The following is a 10485-nucleotide window of genomic DNA, read 5'->3' on the forward strand; positions in this document are numbered from 1 at the left end:
TTTGATTTCATTGTATTGCACTATAAAGAACAGCACCCACTGGCATAACATTGTTATTTCAGTACATTGCTGCACTGCATAAATGATTGACAAGTTTCTCATTATTTGAAGGTGCGTACACATTCTCAGTTGCTAGCACAAACTAAATAGTTGCATCCTGGTATTGATGAGTATCTTTTTATTTTTAGTTTTCAGTAACCCCTCTCCCCCAAAAATGTTTGTTACATTCATGTGCAGAGTAGTTAGCATTTTCAAACTGTGAATCATAGTGTTACATACAGTATTTACTTTAGCATTTTCCTCCTCCCTTAATCATTTCTTCTCTCTTTCTTAGATATGCAGGGTGACATAATATATATTATGTTATAACATATATTATGAGACACTCTCTTATGGACTGAGTAGTTTTCCAGTCCCCGGCTTCTTTGTAAGGATTTATTTATTTATTTTCCTTTTTGATAGTCTGTTTTTTTTTTCACTGCTTTGTTTGTTGGTTTAATTTTCTTGCCTCATTAGTTCAGGGAAGTTCTGATTCCTACGGGACATTGCCTGGCTGGCCCAGACTTTCTTTCTTTCTTTTTGTTTCTTTTTTGTCAGATGTCCAGCTTTTTATATTTATTTAATTTTCTGTGTCAATGAAACAACTCTTGCTGGTAAACTGAAACTGTGATGCTGTGTCCTCTTTCTGCGATGCGGTCACCGATTCAAGTTGAGCCTTTGTTTTTCTTGGTTGTGAACAGAACACGAAAATAGTGAAAATAAGTTTTCTCTGAACTATAGTATTGTTTCCTGGTACTGACACGGTAAGTAGTAGAGTAAGTAGAGTAGTTATTCCAAAACTACTCAGTTCTCTTTTACTCTAAACGGTTCTAACTTTTCTTGTTCCCCATTCTTTTTTTACCCGTAGGAACTGACGAGCATTTAATTCTTACATGAGTCATACAATAGCTGCATATTAAACAGGTCTGCAGTGCATTGCATTACTTTTCAGTCCTCAGTGGCAGATGCTTTTAGAAGAAACATTGCCATCTAATGAGATTTGTATACATGTAAGTAACTAATTAATACATCAGTTCTTTTACAAAGAACATCCAGAGAGAGGGCTTGCTTCAGACAGAGGCTAAACTGAACAGCCGAACAAAAGTATAAGATAAAGATAATTTTAAAGTTTGAATCATGCAAAAATACTCATGTAGAGTCCAAGAATACAAGTATGGATTTGGAAATACTAGGTCTGTTTTAAAAAGTCACAGTGTCACTTTTTGAGCTTGTTTGCCCTTTTTGGTTTCTTTGCCAGGCTATTGTGATGATTGTTGTGACACAAACAACCTGAGTGAAAGTCGGAGAGGATTAATATGTTTTAGCCACTGTATGCATATCAGCGAAAGGCCACAGCTTAGTCTGACACCAGTTTCTAATCCATCCGAACAAACAAGGATAAATTCTAGGATAAACGTCAAGGGGATTAAACCTGTTCTGATCCAACAACAGGGCCTTTTTCTTCCATTAGGAAAGCGCGTCAATGGCATTGCCTCCATAAAAAGAAAGGTTCTATATAATGGGAAATAGAAATACATAATTTATACCCCCTGAGTTAGGTGAGGGGTAAGAATATTGTAGAAATCATTTAATGCTGTTTTTTAAACTGCTGAGACATATTACTGCCTGGAGTCACCACAGCGGAAGATTTCTAATAAACTGATCGTGAAGAAAACAAATGCCATCTCCATGCCTAGAAACCCTGGAGACGAATAGTTGTCGCGGTCCATCCAAAATGTTGACAGGAAACATGAGTAATATCTGCCTCCCTTGTCACATTGAACAGATGCATCTCTCCCTGCATGAATAGGGGAACAGAGCCAACAAAGCAGAATCAGTTTTTTCAGAAAAAAAATATGACGGTTGTTATTCTCCTGTTGTTACATATATTTATGTATGTTTATGTTGGCTAAGGAAGAGGCGACAGCTTTCTGGAGAGGTGTGTATGGCTCAAAAATAAAGACATTTGAGACTCCCAAGATTGGAACCTTGTTAATGTGGCCATATGGTATCTCTTTAATATGCTAAAACACATCATGATAGAAATAAACAGTCAAACAATGCATGAGCATTTTCTTCTTAAAACAAAGAGTTTGTTATGAACTCAAAATACATATTCTGAGAGTCAGAGTGTCATATGTTATATAAAAGGAATGGAGACAACTTGTCAGAGCTGACAATAAGAAAAAAGGTATGTCAGCATCGCATATTTTAATACTGTGGAGAGTACAGTGTGTATGCATATACAGTATTTATATATCTTTGTGTATGTATACAAAGGTACAACAGAGGTGACAAAAATAAACTAGCAAACTCAGAAGACCCCCCCCCCCCCCCCCCAAAAAAAATGCATAGATACAAGCAAAGAAACACGGGAGTGAATGCACAAGGGGGCGTGTGATAAGAAAGAACAACTAAACTTTAGGGCAGGCCATCACTGTGATATCAATTATATAATAATAAAGGGAAAAGTACAAGATAAACCTCTGCTCATCCATCCATCCATCCCTCCATCCTTTTCCTGTTTATTTCAGAGGCTGGAGCCCATCCCAGCCGATGGGTTAGAGGCCTGTACACCATGAACACGTCCCACAGCGCTAACACACACAGAGAGAGAAAAACACACTCTCACATGCACACGTATGGACCATTTATAGTCACAGATTACCCTGCATGCCTTTAGGCCTCAAATTATGACAATGGGTTAAAAGAGACCTTTTCATAATGTTGGCCTTTATTGCCAAAAAGGCTTTTTAGAAATGTGTCCCCGCCAGGGCATAAATAGCATTGTTGGCTACTGACACCTGTGTGCTAAGAGCATCAATCTTAACAAAGAGAGAAAGATACCTTTTTTTATGTTAATTTAATCTCTTTATCGTGCTGAAAATATTTAATTTAGTACTGATATTTTACAGTACAAACAAACTTTTACCCAGGCAGGGCATGTACAGCATGTAGTCAATGCGATAATAGTTGTAATTAAAAATCTGTTGTCCTATTTCTCGCAGCAGGTTAGACAAAAACAGGCTTTTCATTTGTGGCGGACTACTGTCAAAAATAAAAGGCGGGTCGCATTTAAAGGTTTTGTTAAACTGAATGATGATAGCAAGACTGTTATCAAAGATCTACTTTAAAACTGAACTCAAGCAGCCAAACTGTCCGATGTGAATCAAGGTTGAGTGTCAGTGAGAGGCGAGCAGAGGAACAAAAGAACCCTTTAGCTGTCAGCCTTTGTTTCCAGAGTAATTTCAAGTGATGTGGAGCTGGAGCAGCTTAGATTGGAGAGAGGTCTAAGGCCAGCTCTTATGTTGTTTTGGTTGAACTGCTGAGAGCCCAACTTCACACTAAGTCACAGGACTCTTCTGAGTGCCAGTGAAAACGTCTTCTACGTCCCGCGATTTCAGTTTCTCCACACATACACAGTCTTCAACACTGTTATAAGATAACAAGCACTACATGTGTGCCACTACAGTCAAGAATCTTTTAAGGAGGAATACATTTTAAAAGTAGAGCTGGAGGCAGCTGAAGAGGTGTACGTGAAAATTACAGTTCGGTAGTTTCAATAAAAACAAGACCCCCTGTGGTTTTCTAAGTGCATGTCTTTTTGCAATCATCCACTTACTAAAAAAAGGTGTTAGTTTATGATCAGGTTTTATGCATTTTATAACATGTTTTTTAAAAGTTATTGCAAAAGCAAAGTATTGTCCCTGTTTCTCATCTTCAAATATTTCATAAAATTCAGGCCATTTCATACACGATCCTCACAGCGGGTTGCTCTATTAAAATCGGTGGCAACTTGAATTTTCCCCCAAAAAAGCAGATCACATTATTTTCTCCCAAGAGTGATCTTCTTGTTTTGCTGAAAATAAATTGGACTGAATATCTACACTTCCTATTTGGTGCCTGTGACTGTATAATGAAAACTGATTTAAATAAAGTTTTGTTTACCCTCATTTTCAATGCTCCAAAACCACTGATTCTCTTGGGGTAAACTTGTCCTCTGAATCTGACCTGTCCTCATTATTTATAGTGAGCCGGGGCTTTAGCAGCTAATACCAAACACGGATATCTTTTCAAGTGGGAGGTCACTGAGGGACAGAGAGACACGCAAGACATCACAGAAAATCTACAGGGAAAAGAACTAGTAGTGAAAATCAAATCCTTACAACTTTTCATTTCTTCTTTTTTCATATCAAATTATTTGCATAATTAAAGCAAACTTTACCAAAAGTAATGCAGAATTTCTAGACTATATAGCAAGTATGCTTATTTTGAACATGTAAGATAAAAAGTGACTTCTTTACAGGTTCTTTACAACCATCAGTCGGCCAGTCAGCAGGCTCGGTATGGTATAGTGCAGAAGTCTGGGTGAGATTAAGACTCAGCTACCTTCAAGCAAGAGTATCGAGCATCTGTTGCAACTCTATAGTAGGAGAGCTGTACTGGAAACAGTCATCGATCCGCACAATGTACTGATGCAACACGCGAGCTGCTGCAGTATCATCTGCCGTGATATTTTTTAGAAGTATAAGTCACAGTTTAAGTTGTTTCTGAAGACAATTTTACTCTCTACAGACACTTAATAATGAAAATCAGCATTTATTATCAAATAAACGTTCAAATTAATTATTTTAAAAAGATATGTGAAATAACCGCAACACAATGAGGCACTCCACTATATTTCAAATCCATTATTATGGATTTTTTCTTTTCCTCCAGGTATCTGTCACATTATGTCTTTCCTGCAGTTTTCATTCTATTGCGTTATAATTGGCTGTTTTGGTGCAGAGAGCCATACAAAACTACCTCTTAGAGCCTTCGTTTAGTGTTATTTATTTCATGTTCTGTTTTTTTGTTTTTTACAACTATTTTAGTGTCATCTAGATAGGACGACCAAAAAAGAACAGACTATTGTGAAGTGGAAAGACTTCTAGATTTTTAGAAAATCCAAAATGCATTGGAAATTAATGTTTAGGTATTCATAATATAGCTTAGAGTTAATCAAATAAAATTCCCTGCAAATCCATTCACTTAGTGGGTACCAGATTGGGCCGCTGGCATTTGACTTCACAACTGACTAAAATGAAACTCCTGTTAAGTGTCCTCTGTTAGATTGAGATATTGTGACTGTGGAGGCCATTTACAGTGAAATCACTGTCATGCTCAAGAAAGCAGTTTGAGATCATTTAACCTTTGTGACTTTAGAAGCTGGGTACACTCTGGTCATAAAGGGATGGACATGGTCAGCAACAAAACCTGGGTACATTATGGTGATTAAATGATGGTCAGTTGGTAATAAGAAGAAAATGTGTGCCAAGAAAATATCCCCACACCATTAGACCATCACCAGCCTGAACTCCTGACACAAAGAAACAATGGAAACATGATTTTATGCTGTCCATACCGACTTCAAATGTCACAGGACAAATTGGGACTCATCAGACAAGGCACCATTTTTCCAATTCTATTGTCCAATTCTGGTGAGCCTGTGCAAACTGCAACCCGTTTCCTGTTCTTGTCTGATGGGAGTGGACTCGGCATGGTCTTCTTCTGCTGTAGCCCATCTGCTTCAAGGTTTGAGACGCTGTGTTTTCCGAGCACTTCTGCATACTTTGCATTGTATAATCAGTTTAAATATAATCAGAATAAAGTATTCTGATTCTGATTCTGATTCTGATTGTTTTGAGTAGTTATTTTTGTTACTGTGGTACTGATTTTTTCCCTGTTATCTCAAAGCAGTCTGGACATTCTCCTCTGAACTCTGGCATCAGCAAGGTATTTTTGTCCGTGGTACTGCCCCTCATTAGATAATTTACATTTCCTGACCATTCTCCTCAGTGGGAAAATCCCAGCAGATCAGCATTTTCTAAATGCCCAGACCATCTCATTTATCACCAACAACAATAACCTATTAAATCCCCTTTCTGCCCTATTCTGTTCACCATGGCTACACTGAGTTTCAAAGCTGCAGTTGGCTGATTACACGTTTATGTTAATAACCTCAAAGGTGCTTAAAGCTGCTAGCCAATACTTGTTCCTTCAATTGTCATTGTCCTTTTTTATTTTGTTATTTCTTTTAAATAGCTATTTCTTACAATTTCTTTTGATAAAAGTTGTTGCTTTATTCACAAAGGCAAGATGTCACTTGTGTGCGTAGATAAACTATGTGTTGGCACTGTTTAGTTTCTGTGCTTGGGATATCAATAAACTAGGAGACTCTTTTATTTTTCTGTCAGATCTATTTGATGTATTTTTGGTGCCTACTGACTTTCTCTTTTTTGTGTTTTTTTTTTCTTTATTGCTGCTCCACCATCTGTGGTACCATATGATATTAATTGTAAATCAAGTTCTTGAAGTGTAGGCTGACTGTGACAGTATGGTTTTTTTTAATGGTTGATGTTTGGCTGTTGCACTTTAATTCATGCTGTTAATTTTTATAGTGCTCAAATTCCAGTGCTTGGATTTGAGTACTGGATCCTGTGCACACTTGCTTTTGTTTTCAGGGCTCACTGGCAGTGAATCATTGCAGTAGGTTTTGTTGTTGCTTTTGTGATGTATGAATGGCTGGATACAGGCTTTTTGCACAATTGTATGACTGTAAAATTGGATTCACGGAGATCTGGGTAAGGTTTTTGTCACAGATTGTCACATTTTTATTTCATATTTCCTTTATAGCAACATATCAGTACATCTTTACAGCAGAGCATCAATTTCACAGTATCATCGCTCTTACTATCAATGTGTACTGCTATTGACATCATCAAGTGTCTTACATTGCTGCTGCAGATCTTGTTGGTACTGGTATTTAGGTTTAGCCATGTCAGTTTTGGGTGGATTCACTTAATTACTGTCACTTCTGATTTCATAGCTATGTTAACATTGCTGTATGCCTTCCAAGAGTGGTGAGGTAATCCAAATAGATGTGTATTTGTTAACATAATGAACATGTTCTGTGCAGGGTCACTGGGTGAGATCTCATTTAGTGACATCATTTAAAACATAGCAAAATAACATAAAAAACCACGGGCTGTCAAAATAATTTTAAAAAACCCTTTAAAAACAAATAAAAATCTGAACTTGACTGCTACTAATGCAGAAGACTGAGTTCGTGCTAGTCAAAAGGGATTAGCCTCATTAGTCCATAGTTACAATTTAGTCTCAATCAAACTTTTGACTGTTAGTCCAACAAAATTGTTTTGGTTAATGAATTCTTCTAGGATATCTCGATTAAATGGCTCTCTCTATACACCATGGCTATCGGTCAGCATCTAGCTCTGAGGAAACATTATAGATTCACCAAAATCTGAAAAGATGAGCTTTTAGAGATGGATGGATGTACACCAGTGCATGTCTGTGACATTTCATTTTCCAGCTAGGGGTTAGCTTGTCCTTTGCAGACCTTCAAATCACAGCGGTAGCATTTCAAAGATGTAACATTTAGCCTGCACTGGGTCTCTTATTTTGAAATGTGACCAGATTCTGTATGCCTGTGCGCGCTGCCTTACTTCTAAACATAACATAGTTTTTCTGCTCAGTAAACCAGGTGAACATTCCTAAGCAGCACTTCTACCAAAAGCACGATCATTTCAACATCACATTCTGTGAAAAAAACATAACAATATGAATAATTTTATTTGTATCTTATTTTACTAAACAATGATATTCAATAAAGGGAGAAAATGTAATTGGTTTTCATTTATTGCTTTAATTTAAAACAATTACAGAATCGTACTATACACAAATAAATCCAACTCATACTTCATTCTGTTGCTGTAAGGTCCTCTGTTACAGTAGTTTGGTGCCATTTCCAGTATAACATGAGTGCTCATGAAAGCTAGGATACCATTAATAGTCACATTAATATCTGCTACAGATGGATCTTAATATGGGGCAGCATTACAGAAGATCCGGTGTGAGCAGATAGGGCATTGGAGAGTGCAGATCTAATGGAGTTTTAATAGATAAATGTTGGCAGGATGTATCTTGGGCTCCTCAATAACAGCAGGATGTGGAAATCCAGACAATGGCTTTTAAATGGTGATGGATGCTAGCAATTGGTTTAATATGTGCAGATGGGAAGATTGTTGGTTACTGGCATACAGGAAGGCAGAGGACATAGATGGATCGAGTGAAGAAAAGATGACAGTATGAAATGGTCTCAAGAGCTGAATGTTGCAGGATGACTGGCAGAGGTGCATGAGGGTTGGTACAGAAGTACAAGTCAGACCTTATTAGGAGAGCTCAAAGGGACCTTGACAATGTGATAACAAACTTCCTGGTTGCTGGGGTCTTTGTTAAAGGCAAGGAGCAGCAGGTGTCTGATTTGAAGTGGGGTGCTGAGCCCTGACATTGTCTGTCGCTGCCTGTCTTTGCCTTAGTTTTTCACCATCAGCTCATTCCTTTAATGATGTTTCCCCGTCGGCCAGGTGTGGCTGTGACTCCGGCAGCTTGAAAAGGTCACTGCCTTTAGGCTGAATGCATCGTGTCATAGTTTATTGGCTGGCTGTTAAAAAAAAAAGTTCATCCTAAAGATTATGAAACCCAAAAGTTGAAAAAAAAAGATGGTAAAAGGTTATCAGTGAAATAATAATAATAAAAAAAAAACCTCCATTCACCTTTTTTAAGAGACAGAAGTTTTTTTTGTTTGTTCCCCAGACTTTGTCTAGTCACAACATTTTCCAATCCATTAGCTTGTGTAAGTCTAAATTATTAGCTAATGCATATATAAAACCTCTCCTCTTTTTTTCTATTCTTTCATTTTCATTTCAGTGTGTGGATGATGGAGCTAATCATAATTAACTATCTAGCCAGCTTGAATAAAATATGCTAACAACAGTTGTCAGTGCAGCTGGCAGAAGGCAGGGTTGCCAGAAAATTGAAATGTGGTGAGGAAAAATAGAAAATGGATAAATTATTAAATGTGAGTCCAGAAGATAGGGAATTTAAAACAAATTATCTAGTGACTAAGAGAAAGTTAAATGAATTTAAAAAGAAACCCAAACTCCACAGCATTTTTATTGACATATTCAGACAAAATTTCTGATACCCTTTTCTTCAGGCTTACATAGGAGCTCCCGTTCCCGCAGTGCTTCTCAAAACTTTGTATGGATTAACCCACTGAGCCAAAACACCCAAAAGAACAACAAAAAACCCCAAAAGACAAAGACTTCCAGATGGTATCGTCAGAATTTGGTGTGAAGAACATGAAAACATGGATCAATCATACCTTGTGTCAATGCTTCAGACTGGTGGTGGTTGTATGGTGTAGGGGACAGCTTAGTATCAACTGAGCATCATTTAAACACCACAGCCTACCTGATTATTGCTGCTGATCATGTCCATCCCTTTATGAACACAGTGTACCCGTCTTTTTATGGAAAGGATAATGCACCATGTCCCAAAGTTCTAGTCATCTCACTCTTCTTGAACATGACAATGAGTTCAATCATCCTCCACAGTCACGAGCTCTCAGGCTAACAGAAGACCTTTGGGATGTGATAGAACAGGAGATTCACATCATGGATCTCACATCATGACAGACTATGTCAACATGGACCAGTATCCAATATGAGGACTATTTTCCAGGTAGCTCAAAAGATAAAAGGTAGGCCATTTATTTTTTTTAGCGAGGTGTACCTAATGAAATGGCCTCTGTTGGTGTGTGTGTGTGTGTTTATGTTTATACATCTTTGTGAGGACCAAAAACTGGAATGCTACTATACTTATGGGGACAAAATGCCTGTCCCCATGAGTTTGAAGGCATTTTTGAGACTCAAAGTGTTGTTTTTCCTCTCAGGGTTACAATTAGGTTATGGTTAGCTTTAGGCTAAGGGTTAGGATTACGCATTCATTTTTGATGGTAGGCTAGAGAAAGCATTATGTCAATTAGATGTCCTCAATAAGATATGAAACAAGTGTGTGTGTTTCCCATATCTTCATTCATTAAACATATTCATTTAGCTTAATTTCACTTCACATTTTTCTCCTGGTTCTCTGAGCCCCACCATCAGTGGCTCTGTCTTCCACAGCTGGTGCACACCCACAGTTTGAGAACCACTGCTTCCAAGGTTATTAAAATAAACCAGCTCCTCCCCCCCCCCCCAAAGAGCACTTGACACAAAGGCATTTAAACACACTGGAAAAGATAAAACTTTATTTCTCCCTGTCGTGACAATACAAAGTCAACAAGTGCAATAGCAATCGAACTAAAAACGGTACTGCTCGTTCTATCTAGTAGTAAATACATAGACAGAACGTGGTGCACATTATCGTCATCATCACCACCACCACCACCACACCCAAAAAGTGAGGTATCAGCCACTACAAAGCTTCTTTGTACAGGTGGGTATTCAACTGTAAGGCAACTGTTACCATGACAACCTGGACAGATTGAAACAGCTATGTGCTTCCTTCTTCCCATCCTTTTTTTTTACTGTAAATATTACT

The sequence above is a fragment of the Pelmatolapia mariae genome, linkage group LG7 (assembly GCF_036321145.2).
Source record: "Pelmatolapia mariae isolate MD_Pm_ZW linkage group LG7, Pm_UMD_F_2, whole genome shotgun sequence".
NCBI lineage: Eukaryota > Metazoa > Chordata > Actinopteri > Cichliformes > Cichlidae > Pelmatolapia > Pelmatolapia mariae.